Source organism: Sus scrofa, chromosome 13 (genome assembly GCF_054392235.1).
Source record: "Sus scrofa isolate SSC_HxYL_T2T_F1_AM1 chromosome 13, Sscrofa_HxYL_maternal_Yorkshire_Landrace_v2.0, whole genome shotgun sequence".
NCBI lineage: Eukaryota > Metazoa > Chordata > Mammalia > Artiodactyla > Suidae > Sus > Sus scrofa.
In genome coordinates, this window is record NC_139395.1 from 72,806,519 (window position 1) to 72,824,580 (window position 18,062).

The 18,062-nt window shown below is 36.0% G+C and overlaps 1 long non-coding RNA gene across 3 annotated transcripts in view; it reads right to left on the reverse strand.

Annotated features, from left to right (window-relative positions):
- Positions 1-3,743: 3,743 nt before the first annotated feature.
- Positions 3,744-18,062, reverse strand: part of LOC146397405 (uncharacterized) — a 65,147-nt gene continuing 50,828 nt past the window's right edge. The window contains exon 3 of one of the 3 annotated variants that reach the window (XR_014823639.1): positions 3,744-6,329. This is a non-coding gene — a long non-coding RNA (uncharacterized LOC146397405). Of the gene's footprint in view, positions 6,330-10,019; positions 13,681-18,062 lie in introns of those variants that run through there. The other 2 variants (XR_014823638.1, XR_014823637.1) reach the window with 2 other exon arrangements.

The following is an 18,062-nucleotide window of genomic DNA, read 5'->3' on the forward strand; positions in this document are numbered from 1 at the left end:
AAAGTTTCACTTTTTTCCTTTAAGCAGGTATGAATTTATTTTGCCAGATATACATATATATATATATATATGTATATATATATATATACACACACACACACACACATATATATACACACACACACATATATATATATATATATATAATTGAGCTATAACTGCCAGCCTATGCCAGAGCCACAGAAATGCCACATCTAAGCTGCATCTGTGACCTACACCACAGCTTACGGCAATGCCAGATCCTTAACCCACTGAGCGCAACCTCATGGTTCCTAGTTGGATTCATTTCCGCTGCATCACAACAAGAACTCTATAGCTATAGATTTTAAAACAAAAGCAATCTAAATATAAGACTATGGAATGATAACATTAAATACTCTAGTTGACCTGAAAAAAAACTTTCTAATATTTATATAAAGGGTATCTTGAAATAGGAAGGGGAAAAAAAAGCCTATTCCCAACCTGCATCTTTTATTAGTTCATCTCAGGCAAGCTGATGAACAAACATTTTAATGATACCATGACAAGTGACTTTATATGAATTAGTTTCTGAAATTTGTATTTGGGACAATTTGTGAGAATTATGACAATTAAAGAATCAGATATTTTCTGTAAACTTATATTTCAAGGCAAACAAAATTCCAGCTCCTTTTATCCAGAAGACAAGTTAATATCCAAAAGTACAATTAGAGTCTTAAATACCATTTAATATCACTTATACCTGGAATCTAATACATGGCACAAATGAATCTGCCCATGGCAAAGAAACAAATTCATGGACTTGGAGAACAAACTTGTGGTTGTTAAGGGGAAGGGATAGAGTGGGATGAATGGGAAGTTTGGGGTTAGTAGATGCAAACTATTACATTTAGAGTGGATAAATGAACAGATTCTGCTGTATAGCACAGGGAACTATATCTAGTGACTTCTGATGGAACACGATAGAGAATAATGTGAGAAAAAGAACATATACATATGACTGGATCACTCTGCTGTATAGGAGAAATTGATAGAACATTGTAAATCAACTACAATAGAAAAAATTAAAATTAAAAAAAGTAAAATGGTTTAGACATCGTCATCACCAAGATCAGTGTTTAATTTATTCTCTTAAATTGATGCCTTTTAACTCTTTCAACCTACCTTCAGTCTTGGCAGACAGTATCCCTAGAATCACACAGGTGGCTGAGTTCTTGGTGAATGATAACTCTAGCCATTCCCAAGCTGTAGTCTTCCCCCAAAAGAATGAAATATGATGCTCTTTCAAGGTACAGACATACACCAGTTTATGCATAAATTGTGTTGTTCAAAGAAATCTATCATTTGGTTGTTGAGACTTATGCTCACCTTTTCACAGAAATACTGCTGAAGAGGGTCACTCCTACACACCACAAAAGCTTATTATTTCATGATAGGTGGACAGTATAACATTTGGCAGTACTCAAAATCCCAATCTTAAAATGAAACATCATTCTCAGAAAAAGCATAGCTAGAATTCTGACATGGCTTATGGGAAACACATCTTCCTCCTCCCATAATTGCAACTTCACAGTGGGAAGAGGGCTCTAGAGCCACCCCATGACAGATTGTATCCCTCATGTTGTGAGACAGAAGACCCAGTAAAACAAGAGGGGAGAAGGAGAAACATAAAGTCAGTCCACTTGCAGGAATGAAAAGGACTGGAGGAAAATAGCTTTTTGTCAGTGAAATCCCCTTTATCAGATTAAACACATTCACCAATATACTGTTTTTCCACTCTTGTCAGGAATTTTCCTGCCTTATATCTTTCTGCTATTTATCTCACCTTCTAATAAACTCCTTACACTTATCTGTTACTACCTTTCTAGCCGTGTGTCTTAGTGTCCCAGCACAACTTCACTCCCCTTCACCCATGAGCTGTACCCCAACCCACCAAAGGACCTTTGCATATGTAATTATCTCCTCCTGGAACTTTCTCACTCATCTACTCTTTCTCCTTTCATCTGGTTAATTTCAGTTAACTCTTATTAGGTAAACCTACCCTCTTACATTCCTCCATTTCACCAATGTCACTCGTTCCTAACAATCATAGTTAATAATTTTTTTTTCATTTATTTGTTTCATTTTTAATTCCTATACTTTCCAATAAACTGCAAGCTCTATGAGGAGAAGGGCCTTATTGTTTTTGAATGATCATTATATTTCCAGTACCTAACGCGGTGCTAGCACGTAAGAAGCTCTCAATACATGGGATTTATTTAGAGACAAATAGAAAAAAACAAATCTGAATAAACATCTAAAAAATAAACACACATTATTTAGTTACAAAAGATTGAATTAATCATTGACTTAATAATTGTTACCTTTCCTGAAAGACTTTTCTGTTTTTCTGTTCTTAGAACTGAACTTAGAGCCTTTGTTGTGCTATTTATTCCTCGGAACAAGTACAATTCTTAGATTCCATCATGTTTTATGGAACAGAAAATAATCTAAAATCAGAGACATTTTCATTAAATTAGATTTGAAATGTCTATTTTATCTCACATCAACCTACACTTTTTTAAAATCAGCTTAGTGTAAAAAAGGTGACAATATCTGACATGCAAAACTCCACCATCCATAACCAAGACAATTCTTCCTGCTCACCTTCAGAATTCTTTTAGACACAATGCCACAGGTGACTAGCATTAATTTGTGTGTGGGTTTTTTTTTTTTTTTTTTTTTTGGCAGCATGAGATAAAATTGACTTGCAACCCTCCAAGAAATAAAGAAAAAAGTATCTTTCCATGACCAAGATAAATTTTTCTGAGGAATTATGGTGCAAAGAATATGCTTTCTAATTACCACATTTCTTAGATTCCAACCATATAACAAGAACAACTTTAAATTTTTCTATAACTTGGCCATAAAAGGTTTTTACAAATTCATATTCAATGTCACCTCTTCTTCTCACAATGTACAGCAGATGCTGTCTCATTTCTCTCAGACTTTTAAACTATGAATCCTGAAATGGGGGCTCCAAGATGACAGGATATTTTAGAACAGTGAGTATGGGAGGCAGAATAATGCTTCCTTCCTTCAAGGATGCCCCAGTCCTAATCCTCAGAAACTGTGAATATGTACCTTACATGACAAGTGGGACTTTAAAGATGTGATTCAATTAAGGGCTTTGCAGTGTGGGGAGACTGTCTTGGATCTAGGTGGGCTCAAGGATCCTAAGAGGTGGAAGCTAGAGACAGAAAGAGAATCAGAATCAAAGTGATTTGATGTTAAGAAAAACTAGATGGGCCACTTCTGGTTTTGACAATGGAAAGGGTCACAATCTAAGGCATGCAGGCAACCTCTAGAAGCTGGGAAGGCAAGAAAACTAATTTTCTTCCAGAGCCTCCGGAAGGAACACAGTTCTGCCAAAAACTCACTTTTAGTCCACTGAGAACCATTTTGTGTTTTTTAAGTCACTACGTTTTGTGGTATAGTCATAATAGGAAGCAAACATGGTGAGTTTAAGAAACTTGCCAAGTTCATACATTACATGGAGAGTCAGAAATAAAACCCAGACAGCCTGACAAGAAAACTCATTTTATGTAACTGGCAATGTAAAAACAACTCACAACTGCATGTGCACGCGCGTGCGCACATGCGCGTGCGCACACACACACACGAATATACCAACCTAGCATAAATATAAATTATTATATAATAATATATATGTATACATGTATGGTTTAACCACACACACACACACACACACAAAACACACACCCCGAAGCAGTACTGTCTCATTTATTTTGATTATTTGAAAACAGCGTATCTTTAAAATAATGAAAGTGTAGAGATAAACTTGGTTTTAATGTGCTGCTAATCACTGTTTATACAGCCTATTTCCTGAGATTCTGAAGATAAACTACATACAGCAATACTCAAAAGAGATTATAGTTCTACTAGCATTATCCTCAAGTTGTAAATTGATTGTGGATTATGGATTTTACTATGCGAGTGTGTGTGTGTGTCTGTGTCTACCTTCTTTTAAAGCATTGGGAATGTTTATAACTGTAATTGTTACTAATGACTGCTTATTAGTTATTCATGATTTAGATATAACGACTCTTGAAAACAAAACTAACCACAGCTGAAAAGAAGTGATAACCTGGTACTTAGAAATGCGTGAAAAAATAAGAGAAGTGTGCACCAGTACAAGAATGAGCTTAGACAGCAAGTGTAACTAGAGATACAGGGAAGCTCTCCTATAAATACTACTTTGAAACAGTTTGCAAGAAGTTTTTAAAATGTTTGGAGAGGATCAGAGTGGATATCCACTTCCTAGAACCAGGAAGAAGAGAGATCAATTTGCAACTCCATCATTTTCCAGTGGCATGGTATTGAACCATACACTTAACCTCTCTCAACTTGGTCCTCATCTCATAAAGAAGCATACTAATATCTACCACGTAAGGCTGTCATGATGATTAAATCAGCCAATGCATGTAAATCACTTAGGGGAAGGGAACTGTTCAGCAAATACTACTTCCTTTTTTCCACCCTTCAGTCTCCTGATACTTTCCTGCATGCTTTAGAGCAATATACCCTAAATTTGCTCTGTCAAATGAGCTGCTTTCGGACTATACACAGCATAGGGGTCTATGTTCATTTTTAAATGTTGTGTTAATTGAGTTTATGTTACTTTATAGTAGGATTCTACAGAACTTTCAGTATTGCAATGGGTCATGATTCTTTGAGGGACAGACACTGCATAATATGAATCATTTCCAAATTTCTTTTGACAGCAGAAACATTTTTTCATACAGAATCATATGAGACAAGTTCAATGAAATATACACTGTAGAAAGTGTTCATTTAGAAGAAAAACTTGGAATAAAGCATCAACACAGGAGCTTAGAGCTCCACCTCTATCATTTCATGGTTGTGTTTACTTTAAAATAAATATTTAGCATTTAAAGAAAATTTTTATCTGTACTGTCCTTTCTACAGAGATGAGAGGATAAAATCACACACTCCATGCAAAAGGCTATGTAGAGATAAAAGCGCCACACAAGCCTGAAATTAGTTTTACACTGTTGGACCATTTGACCTGTCATTTGTTCCACCATGTAATAGGAGTGAAGCTGATGGTTTCTAAAGACTTAATAGGTCAAAGTAAAGAAAAAGTACACATCATTGGGCTCAGAGGCCACAAGGTGGATAAATGAACACAATTATCCCTGTGAGAAAATAATTCAATTTGAGACAAATGTCCTGCATTTAGAGAGGTGGTAGAATTTGGTGCATGAGGGATACAAACTCTTTTAAAATTTTCATTGATGGTTAATCCATTATGATAATATAGAACAAAATTAGTTCTAGGATGATTAGCCCTACTCACTTCATCTTGTAGGGAAACCCATATAGGTTCCTTCTGTTTGGGACTCAATATTGAAAGAGAGGGAGACAGACAGAAAGGGGGGGGGAGAGAGAGAGGGAAAAGGAAAGAAGAGAGAGATTAATTGATTTTTATTCAAAAATTCCCAAAAATTTGATCTGTGAAATATTACACCTAGGAAACCCTTCCCCAAAAGGGAGTTTACATGGAAAATTATAAAAGCACTCCTCTATCCCCCCTTTAGTTGTTTCACAAAATGTTTTATCAAGCTAAAGAATCCTAGAAGTCCTACAGTAAAGAAAAGTATTACTTGGTCAAATCCAGTATTTCCAAAAAATATTTGACCACAATAAAATTAAATGCAAGAAATTAACACTAAGTGTACTGAATAATACCCAACAAAACCATGGGGGAAATGATCAGTAAGACAACATCACAAGTCCCTAAGAGCTCTATCATTTTCAGAGTGTACATAGCTCTTTGCAGAAGTGGCAAGGTGCCTCTGTGTCCTTGGTGTTGAGACCTTCTTTCCTGATAGCACTGTTCAGTCCCCAGAGTCAATCTGTGGCTGGAAGTACAACTTAGAGCAGAGTGCAGGAGGAATAGACTGGAGGGAAGAAGGTGCTTCTGGGGGACCAATTTTCACAAGGAAGTGTCTCCTCTCTCTCTGTCTCAGCACACACCAATTCTTCTAGCCAGCTGTGGTGTGTGCATTTGCTACTCCATGGGGATTATGCACTCACTTCATGTGGAGCAAAGGCTGAGAAGAGAATTGGCTAGTAAATGAGACACCTGCGACATTTTGGATAAACACGATTATATAAAGCCCTGGCTTCCTAGTTTCTCTCACCATTGTGGGGGAATTACCTTCTTCCTTAGCCTATGGATGAGAGCCATGGCATCGAGCACCAAAGGAGGGCTCCATATGCTGTGAGGCTTTAAATGGATCCCAGAATCTTCTAGTCAGGACTTGCTTTATCAGGCAAAGGGCAAAAGAAAAATCAAACAATTAACCAGAAAACTAAGACCCAATCTCTAAGCAACCTGTGGAATCACAAGAAGTTGACTTTAGCAAAAGCAATATACATTTGACTTTTTCTAATAACTATTGACATGACTCTTCAATTGCTTACCATCCATTGCCTGTTTACTATGCTAAGTAACACATATAACCTAATTTATCCTTCACAATAATTTTCCAAGACAGTATTTCTTATAATGGTCTTACAAATAGAAGACTAAAGCTGAGAAAGAAGAAATGGCTGCCCAAGTGCCATGCAGGAAAATGTCAGACAAGGAGTTCAAACAGGTTTAGCTAACTACAAAACCTATACTCTACATCCATTATGGTACACTGCCTCCCTTCCTGTACAGGGTATCTCCACCCTTTTCTGCCCTTTCCTTTGGGGATGATGATGTGTAAGGATTATATTAATGAGTTCCTTCTTTGCTGGTTTCTGGTTAAATACGTTCAGTAGGGAACACTGGCAGAAACTTGGAGGAAGGTCTTTTAGACTGGTTCTCTTCTATTGGTGTTGTTTTTCTGCTATGTAATTTGCTCCCTAAGGATTCTGATAACCCCTTCCTCCTCTCTCCCTTTCAGCCAAGAGTTGGTGTATTAGATTGCTCACAGACATGGAGGCAATTACTTCTCCTGTTGTTATATGGATGCCCTTTTGTAACATGACTTTGTCTCCCCTCTAATATGGAGGGGGAGTCTATTTCCCCATCCTGTTAATCTTAGCTTTTCCCTGGTTTTGACCAAGAGAATGCAGTATACATGATATATTTTATTTCAATTACAGAGGAGTGGCTTCGAGAGGCCTTGCAGCTTCTGCCCTTCCCTTCCTGAAACCCTGACATCATCAGGTGAGGAAGCCTTGTCTGACTCCTTGACATGAATGACCACAAGGAGAGAGTGGCCTAGCCATCAACCAGAAATGACCTTCAGAAATGTGGACTAGGCCATCTGGGCCATCTAGTCAGTCTGCCAATCACTGCACCTAAATGTGTAATTCCAGGCAAGAACAGAAGGACTGTCCAGCTATCTCAGACTAAACGGATAACTCACAGGGCTTTGAGTGAATAAGTAGTTGTTTAAAACACTACATTAGGGTTTTGTTTGCAGTAAATAGCTAACTGATAGAGTAACTGAACTGCCCCCATGCCTTTATGAACATTCTCTTAGTATGCAACTCTCCTCAAATTATCTGATGTTGAATATACCATCTGGACCCTGGCTGATACCCCTACCATTACAGTTCAATAAATAATCAAAATCTGCTTTGGAAGAAAACTAACCTAGGCTCTATCTCCCCATGCCTCTGAATCAACATAAGTATTTCTTTAGGAAATCCTAATTAAAATAGTAATAGTTATACATAATAGATACTTGGCAACAATACTGCTTGCATTACTTCTAATAGCTGTCACCACAGACTTGGAATTAGGTATTTTTAGCCTTATTTTACAGATGAGAAAGGAGAAGATCAAAAAGAGTAGATGATTGTTTTAACATATTGCTAGTAGGTACCATGTTCAGAATGCAAACCTAGGTCTTAGCTTCCTCCAACATGCATGTTCTTTCCACTTCATAAAACTATCTCAGAAATTGAAACTTTAGTTCTAAAAGCTAACCAGCAATAGACCTCACACCTAGACTCTGCCAACTTGGTAATCTCTGGATTTCCATTCTATAAAAGGATTTCAGAAGCTATAATTTCTTCTCCCTCCCCCAGAGAATAAAAGGTGAAGGTATAGCAGAAGCATATTTTGACTTTCTCAAGTGGATGTAACTTATTTTGGCCCTGAAGAATATTGATTTGGGGTCACTAGTATAGCTGGATAGTGAGCCAGGGCCTAGAGTTTATGTAGCTTCCCGGAAAATCTTCTTTATAAATCCATCTTGTTGGACCCTCAAGGGAAAAAGAGATGCATACAAATAGAGGGAAGTAACTTCTGGTCCTTGTTTGCTTTACTTTATATATTTAACATTTGGTTCCTTGCAAGGGTCTCCCGAGATAAGGAATTTATGTTCACAGATGTCTCTGAGAGAATACACCACCTAAAGTGACTCTAGCAGGTTCCTGAAATGTGACAATAACAATGCCAACTAAAGGATTTGTGCTAAAGTATCAGGCAGCCCATAGGAAATGAAATTAGATTTTTGTGTCAGAGAATGGTCTGCATTGTTAAAGGCCAGTTAGTAGAGGCTAGAATAATAATAACAGCTTATTCTTAGAAAAAGCAGCATGGGTATAGCACAGCACAAGAACACGTGGGCGCCGGAGTGAGATCAGCTTGGGCCTGAGCATTAGTTATGTTGTCTTCTCACTGTGTGGAACTGGGAAAATTACTGAGACTCTCTAAATATTGCTTTAATTCATTATGAATAAAAAGAATAACAGTGTACATACGTAATAAGGTACTGTGAATGTTAAACGAGGTAATGCTTCTAAAGAACTTATGAGAATACCTGGTACCTACTAACGGTTAAATCGTACTGAATCTTTTGGTGTGTATATCACAAGTGCTACACATGTATTATACATTTAGTACTTCTCCATCTTTCCATTTTTTGAAGTTTAGAAAACTGAGGCAATTTACCTACCCAAAGTCTCTCTGCCAGTATATACGAAAGCTGGGACTTAATCTGAACTTTCTTGGACTGCAAGAAGTTGGAATTTTCTCCTCTGTGTTACTGTTCCTCTATATCATCCTGCCTCTCCCAGAGCGGGGTGTGTGTGCGTGCGATATGTTTTGTATGTGTGTGTAAGAGAGAGAACATTTGTACATGTTTGCTCAATCTCTTCCATAGGAAAAACACAGCCAACATGCCACACATTTGGGGGTGCCCTTCCAAGAGGGAAGGTGCCTATGTTGTAACCCAGGAATGCTCTCTTAACTTCAGTGACCCCCTGCACATTATAGTAAAGCAGCTGCTAAAGGAATCTGGTTCCATTCACAGTTGCAGAACAGAAGAGAAACAATTGGGCTATGTATGGAGGGAGTGAGTCTGTGACCTTGGCCTCATTAGCAACATGCTTTAATCATCAAAGCCACACAACCACAGGTGGCTATGCCCTGTGAAAATGTTCTGCATCTCATTTCCTGAAGATGTCAATGTTTGAGAATATAAATATTACTTATAATCCTGGGATGATTGTACAGGTACTAATAGAACGGTTTTATGGTATTGATTTTCAATAGCTCATTTGCTATAATCAGCTTAACTTCATCTTCTAGAAAATGAACATCTAATTCCAGACTGAAACATATTACAAGAAAATGATTTCAGCCTTGTGTGCTGCCACCTTGAATCCTTTATGGAAGTAGATGGTATAAATCCTAAATAAATACACCAACTTTAGGCTCTCCCAGACTTTCATGATCTCACAAGATGGATTTCCTTTCATATATGTTTCTAATAATAGGGATATTTTCCTTGATACACAGTCCATAATTCTCTCTGTATTCATTATCATTCTCAGAGACTTCTTTTCCATTTCGAGAGAAAAGCAAGGTTTCTCAGAGAAAGGCAGAGTATGTACAGAACTGGAGGATTTCTAGGGAGAAGGAATTATCTTCTGGGTGGGCTGGGAAGAACAATTCATAGACGTGCACACCCCCTTCTTCTTGAGAAGTATGACACCATAGCTGTCTCTTTTACTCCAAGTTTTCTCTTTTATTTATATATCTAAAGAATTGAAAGGCCATTTGTCTAGAGAAGGAAAACAAACAAGAAATATGGAAGGTGAGCCTGGGTGGCAATAGACAGAACTCACAATAAAAGGTATTATTCAGAACACAATATGCACTTTATAAAAGGTTTACCCATATTGTAGTGTTAAAACATTCCAAGACCCCAAGATTAAGACTACTAGGAAGTTACTATCTTAAAGATGTTTAGAAAATTAGATAAACTTTCCAAAAGTCACTCAGCTAACAGAATGGAGTCAGGGCACAAAGCAAGGTAGCCCCACTCTAGAGCCCATACATTTAACCAGTGAATTTCATTGCCTGTGAGGATGTAGGATGGAGCACAGCTTGGGATGTTAGTTCTTATTTCCAATTTTGTCTATGGACCTTTGGACAAAGCACTTCACAGCTATAAGCCTCAATTCCTCTACCTTTAAAATTTAGATAATACCTGTTTCCTACCACTGAAGAAATCCATGTAAATCCATGTATTGTAAATACATATAAATATACAAAGTATGCTACCCAGCTCATGGTAAAACCTCAATGAATGATTACTAAAGTTGATATTATTTTGCTATTAGCTCAGTAATTATTTTGTTACCTAGACAAGTTATTAAATCCCTTGAGTTCTGGGGACATTATTATTTGAATGAAGCTAAATTCATGGCCCTTTTCATTTCACCTTGCTTGTGATTGTGAGGCTCAAAAGAAATAATCAAACACCTTACAAAGTCGGAAGGTATTTAAGGGTAAATTTGCAATAAATGAAACACCCGATTACTATTAATCAAACACCTTTACTTAGTAGGCCTAGACTCACTGGGTTGTTGAATAGACTACTTTTAGTGGGGGACAAACATTGAGGCAGGTGTACTGTGCTACCTTTTGTACCATGCTGTACACATATACACTAGAAAATAAATTCCTTAAGTGCAGTGATGCTACTTCTCTTTGTTCACAGCATAGAAGGATTGTGTGTGTGTGTGTGTGTGTGTGTGTGTGTGTATACAAGGGTGCTCTATGGGTTCTCTTATAAACAGCACAGATCTCATTCAGGTACCCTAAGTACCTCCCTCAGGCCTACCTCCTAAAACCATCACTCGGGGTTAAATTTCAATATACGAATGAGGAACACAAACACTCAGTCCAAGCACCAAGGGAATTGAAAAGCTATTTAAAAAACTTGATCATAACACAATACTGGGGCAAAACTGAACTAGAGTTCAGAATCCATGACATAACATTTGAAACTCTGATTCACTGCTCAGAGTTGATTTAGTATAAACAACCTACTTATATTTGAATACTAGGGTAGAAAGAATTGTCATAGTTTTGGAAAAAAGTGAGGAAGAAATAGTACATTTTTCAGTTCTTTAATGATAAAAAAATTTTTTTATGGCATTAGATTGAGTACTTTTGAAAGCAAGGGGCTTAAAAGTGAGAAGTCTTTATTTCAGAAGTAACACATAATGATATCCATAGTCAAGAGATGAATAAATTATTCATTATTCTTCTCTTTGAGAGAAAAATCAAAGAACTTATTCTGAAATATTAGATGGTTCACAGCAGTAGACATTTGTATCTAATGCCCACTATAATAATTTACCTAATTTATCTGCAGCATTACATTCAGACTCTTGACTATTCTTACTATCAAGATTTCTTCAGTTTGTGGAAAATCTTGTGTTGCATTGTTGACTTTTAGATTTGTAAGTCAATCTGAAGTTTTTTCTAAATAACATAAAATGTAATGTATTTTTTTCGTAGAAAGTTTTTGTGAAGGGTTATTGAGCTTAGATAGAATCACTTTCTATTGCTTTTAATGATCTCAACCCAACTATTTTATTCCTCTGTTATGCATTTAACACTGATAATAGTAATAAAAGAGCTAACATTATTTGAGCACTTACTATGTAACATGTCTTTTGTTAAGGATTGATTAAAATATAACCTAATATAATCATCACAGCACTTTGTTACTTTGTTGTATTTTCTACCTCACTATCAAAAAGAGTGCCAAGAAAGAGGTAGCTGTTTAGAAGCAGGAAAATGCCCTTAATTATGGAGAAATAATGAGTTCAAATCCCAACTCTGCTACTTACCAGCTATATAGCCTTAGGAACAACACATATAAAGACAATAAAATCAATTTTGCTAACTATAAATGTATATGACAATCTCTGATGAATATGTGAAATAGCATGTGAAAAACCTAATATGGCAAAGTAGGTATCTCTGTGTCTAATATGCATCAGGGACCCAATAGTTTCAGACTTTATTTACTAGTACTACTATCCACATGAATGCTTAGTTTACATAATCCTGAAAATATAAATTAAGATTTTATTCTCTGCCTAATTAACAGGGTTGATGTTTTAGATCTAATGAAATAATATACATGAAATGATTTGTGTGTTGCACAGTACTGTACAAAAATAGCTGTTACCATTTTCCCTCAAGCTTAACATGAGATAAGGAAATGCTAGTTTCTTACTTCAAAAATTCATGGTCAAGGAAAAAGCAGTCTCAAAGAACCCAGGAATATGTCCTAGCTGTTCAAAACAGGAGAGGATGGTTATAATTTAGTCCAGAGAAGATACTATTAAGATGTGACACCCTGGGTATGTGAGCAATGCTTCTGAGAAGGGCACAGAACATTTTCTGGGTTTTGTTCACTGAAAAGCCACCTGGATAAAACAGGCTACAAGAGAGATTTTGGTAGGATATAAAGAACTTCTAGACTATCAAGGTGATAAAACCCTGGCAAGGATTACCAATTGAGTTGTTGAGAGTCCTTTCCTACAGAACTTGTAGAAAAGAACATGCATCTATCTGTTCTAGGACAATGAGACAGTTAACTGCTGGAGGGCAAATTAAAGACTTCCTGCTAGACCAGACAATCTTTCAAGGTTCCCTCAAGCTCAGTCATCTTCTTACTCATCAATTATATTCCATCAGACAACTTCTCGGTTTTTAAAACAGACTCACTATATTTCTTATAGTATAGCTCATTTCTAAACTTTCAAATTACTGCCACAATTTCATTTAATTTAAATACGAAGTAGCTATAAAGCTCTGTAGCCGAATTTAACCTAGCGCTTACATTTAGCATTAATAATTAGGGAAAGTCAAACAAGGGACTCTGATGGTTCATTACATGTTAAGAATTCCATGACAAACATTTGAAATGAAAGAATTTCTGCAGTCCTATTTCAATGGTTTACTTGGGATATATTTAGTGATTAAATTTCCTAGTCATACATGACTATATTTTAATGAGGATTTATGTTTCTTTAGAACATTTTGTTTGTTAGCTTTTCTCACTTGAAGAACCTGACTTGCTCTACAGTTTACTCCATAATGAATCTTGGGAGATTCTTCTGTGTCTCTGATAGCATTTCTTCTAAAAGACACTGCAACATCTGAATCAATGAAACAAAATGTCACAACGCTGAGAAGAAAAGTTGAAGTTGTTCATCTTCATAATCCATGTCTTTGGTGGTTTCCATGGTGATTCCCTGGCTAGCAGCATCTTTGCTTACCAGATGTCTTATTTTTCAAGTGCTCATCTGTCTAAGGAGTTTAAAGTTTGAAAACTCAAGTCCAAGCATAATAATTTTTTCCTAAATATCACAAAGAAAAAAAAAAGAGAGTAAAATTCATATAACATTATAAGATGGGAGTGAGACAGAACAGGGAAATTGTCCTGTTACAGTCCAAATCAGTGCATGAGAAATAATTCACATTTGCATCATGTTCTTATATAATGATGAAAGGAGGTTTAATTATCCTGGAAATAGAACTCCTACCCACTTGAAAAAATTTATTTCCCTGTTTTCTCTATGATGTATAATTTGCTAAGTTTACACGGTAAGCCACTTATCCTATCAAGTGCTAATGGTCACAAAGTCCCCTGAAAGTTGATATTTGAAAGAATCTTCAATTCAAACAGGCCTTTTTTGATGAAATGTGAGTACATAGCTGCAAAGAAAATCTAGTGAGAGACCAGGTCCCATGTCTAAAGTTCAGATAACATCCTGAAATGTAATTTCTTACCCTGTTAAATTTCAACTCAGTACCAATTACCACTGTTCTTGCCTCAACTGTGTGCTGTAGAATGAGAGGCAAGTAGGGCTGGAAGCAATGCAGGATCAGGTGTGAAGATGTGGAGAAAGTTTTACAAAACATAGCATGAGCCTAGGACTCCCAGTTAGTACAGTGCCTGGTTTGATTTGTGGAGGCAGGCTGGAAGAAGCTACCATGAGGCTGGACTCGCTGGTTTACATTTCTCATCTAACAGTAGAAGAAACTCAGTGAGGTAAGTAAACTCTTCAAGGTGACCAAAAAAATTCATAGTAAGACTACAACTAGACTTAAGAGACTATTATTTCCCAGTCCCTGTAAGAGGAAATAGGTACTAAATATTAAGAGATGTGCACAACATTACCCAGATCTTTAGAATTTGCTTTTAAAAATTATGCCCCTAATATTACTCAGTCATAAAAAAGAATGAAATGACGCCATTTGAGCAATATGCATGGACACAGAGATTATCATACTAAGTGAAGTTATATAGTGAAAGACAAATATTAAACGATATCACTTATATGTGGAAAGCAAAAAAAAAAGATACAAATTAACGTACTTGCAGAACAGAAACAGACTCACAGACTTTGAAATTAAATTTATGGCTACATCAAAGGGACAGGTGTGGGGGAGGAATGGACTGGGAGTTTGGGATCGGCATGTGCTCACTGTGGTATATGGAATGACTGGCCAACCTGGACCTGCTGTATAACAAAGGGAACTCTATCCAATATTCTGTGGGGAAAAGAATCTGAAAGAGAATAGATGGGTATACAGGAATAACTGCATATACAGGAATGGATGTGTAAACAGGTATAACTGAATCACTTTGTTGTACAGAAGAAATTATCACAATGTAAATCAACTGTATCTCAATCAAATTAAAAAAAATGAAAAAAAAAAAACATGCCCTTAAACTGTACTTCAATGTTGGTCATTATCACTGGCTATCATTAGAAAACTGCTTCCTCATCCCTCAAGTTCCTCAAGTTGTCTTTTTATTGTCCTTGAATTGGATGCTGAGGGATAAGGGAAAGTTGACCTTGAAAAGCAATTCCTGTTACAATAAACCAAATATGAAACATGTGGAAAGTATTAGTTTCATTGACTTTCTGGTCAATGCTAATTTCCTAATCAATTGTCCAAGAGCTATTGGCTAATCACACAGAGGGAGAACACTGTACAGAGGACTAATGAGACACCAGAGACATAGCACCCTTTCGGAAGCTTACACTCTAGCTAGTGGGAAAAGGAATCCTCCATAAAAGGATGGGATAGCATACTACTCTTACATGACATCCTTGGATAAAAAGACAACACAGTTTGTTAGGTGACACCCATAGGGCATCAGAATTAAAAGAGAATCATTTCAGCTAGAATAAGAAAGAGAAACTTCCTAGGGAACAGCATGCCCTGAGAGAGGAATTGTGTATGGGAGGAAGAAGGGCACACAGAATATTTGTATCTATAAACTTGGGATTCCCAGTGCTTAGAGTTAATAGGAAGATGTATTGAGGGGTTCACATAAACCATTCAGCACATTGCTTTTCATGTTCAAAACATTCAATAAATGCCATTTTTACTATTAATGATCCACACAGAGGTAGAGAGGAAAGGATATAGTAGATGGGACTTAAAGTTCTTGGTTCTCAACTTAGTAGATAACTGGATAAAACGGAAAAATCCTTTAATTTTTTTTAGCATCTATTTTCTCACTGATGATATTAGAGGTTTAACCTAGAATGATCACTAGGATCCATTTTCACCGGTGTTTGCCCACAATAAACATTTATCTCACCTAAAGGGAACTTTCTCTGAATTATGAGCTGAGGACTACTTAAGACCATGACTTCTACTTAAGTCCATGACTTTGAACATCAAACAGCTACATTCAAACATCAGAACACTATCTGCTGACATCACCAACTGCATTTCTCATTACCATTAAGGGTTTTTGTTTTTTTTTTTGTATTCACTATACAAGGGCCATTAATTCGCATTTCAAATAAAGTTGAACAACACATATTGCTTAAGAAAATAAATGTCTCTATCCTATTTCTTGGTAGAAAAGTTAATTTACAATCCCAAAGAGAAAGAACTAAGGAAGGGAGTTAAAGATTCCATTTAGTGTGTAAGATTTTTTTAAAAGATTAGCATCAATGCATGTTGTGAAAATTAAGTAACTTAATGTGTGAGGTTCTCTTTAGCCATAAGGTATTAAATTGTCAGGCGATTTTTTCCTTTTTTAATGTTTCCATTGAGTAACTATCTTTATGCTTTCCTTGTACCTCATACTGTGATTGAGAAGATTAGTGTTTGGTGTCATTGCATTAATGAAGATTATTATTTACAACAATGGCCAGAAAGTGACTGGAGGATTAACTCTAGCAATTCAAGCAATTAAAAGGCTTGTAGGTTCCTATTAGGTTAAAAAAAAAAAAATACAGGTTTTTAAGTGGAACTTATCCATTTAAGACATGCAGCTATTGCCAGTGTGTCTTCTTCAGGGACCCAAAACTGTCTCTCATCAAAACTGCTTTTGGAAAAGACTATAATATTAATTAACACCTTAGATTTAAGAAAATGAGTCCCCTCTCCTATCAACAACTGGGTTTTGACCCTCTTTTCAGATCCTATAATCATAAAAGTCTAACTACCTTAATAGTAAATTATAGCCTCATTGGTTATTACAACAGACATCTACTATTTTGCCCATTCTCTTGGTCTCTTTCATCCACTTCTCCCTATAATTTCCATCTTTTAATATATTCCTTTTAGGAATACCAATTTCTATCACTAGCCTCCTGCTCCTAACTCTTGGTCAAAAAGCTGTCATTTGATCTAAACATGTGTGATCATACTTGTTTTCTCTGAAACTTGGATATTGAGCAAAGTGACAGAATTTAAGCAATGGGTATAAAGTTATTTTGGGAAGTGAGACTGTCCACCACTTTCTGCAATTGAAACCATAATTCTGACCTCCCGAGCTTCTTTGCTTACCATTTTTTCTGTAGCTTTGGTTGCTTATTTTTCTTTGCTTTTTCTTCTGTGAGTCCAGATGACTCCAATGATGAAGTCATCAAATACTTACAGAAGACACAGTACCAATTTTAACTTCATTCAGATAACGGAGAAAAAGTGAAAATCTCCCACTCTTTGATAAGGTTATTATGCGTGAGAAAAGTCTACAAACCAATATAACTCATGAGCATGGACAGAAAAGTCCTTTAAAAACAAAAGTACACCAAATATAGTAATATATACACTGGATAATATGCTATAACCAATTGAGGAATGCAAGATTGAATTAATATTAAAAAATAAGTCAATGGAATTCACCTCATTAACAAAAGAGAAAAATCATATCGTTACAATGGATGCTGAAAGATGGTTGACAAAACTCAATCTGTTCATACTAAATAAAAATGTACAGCAAACCAAAAAGTAGAACATGTTTAAGATGTAGTGCATCTACAAATATTCTAAGGTTAACATAATGTATAATTGAAAAATTAAATGCTTTTCTTAAAAAGACCAGGAACAAAGCAAAGATGTTTTCCCAGAATACTTCTATTCAACATAATGCTGGAGGTCCTATTTAATACAAGAGAAAAGATAAATAAAATAAATTAATAATGGAAAGAAGATAACATGATTGTGTTCATTTAAAAAATCCAAAGGAACTTACAGAGAAACTAACTGAACTATTAAGTGATTTTGGCAGGGGCATGGAGTAGAGGCAATGAAATACACACATGCACGTGCATGCACGTACACACATACACACACACTTAACAAACAACTGGAAAGTAAAATTTTCAAAATACCATTACAATAACATCAAAAGAGAAGCAAAAATGCCAGGAATAAATGTAATGAAACATGTATAAGAATATGTATACTGAACAGTATATGAAAT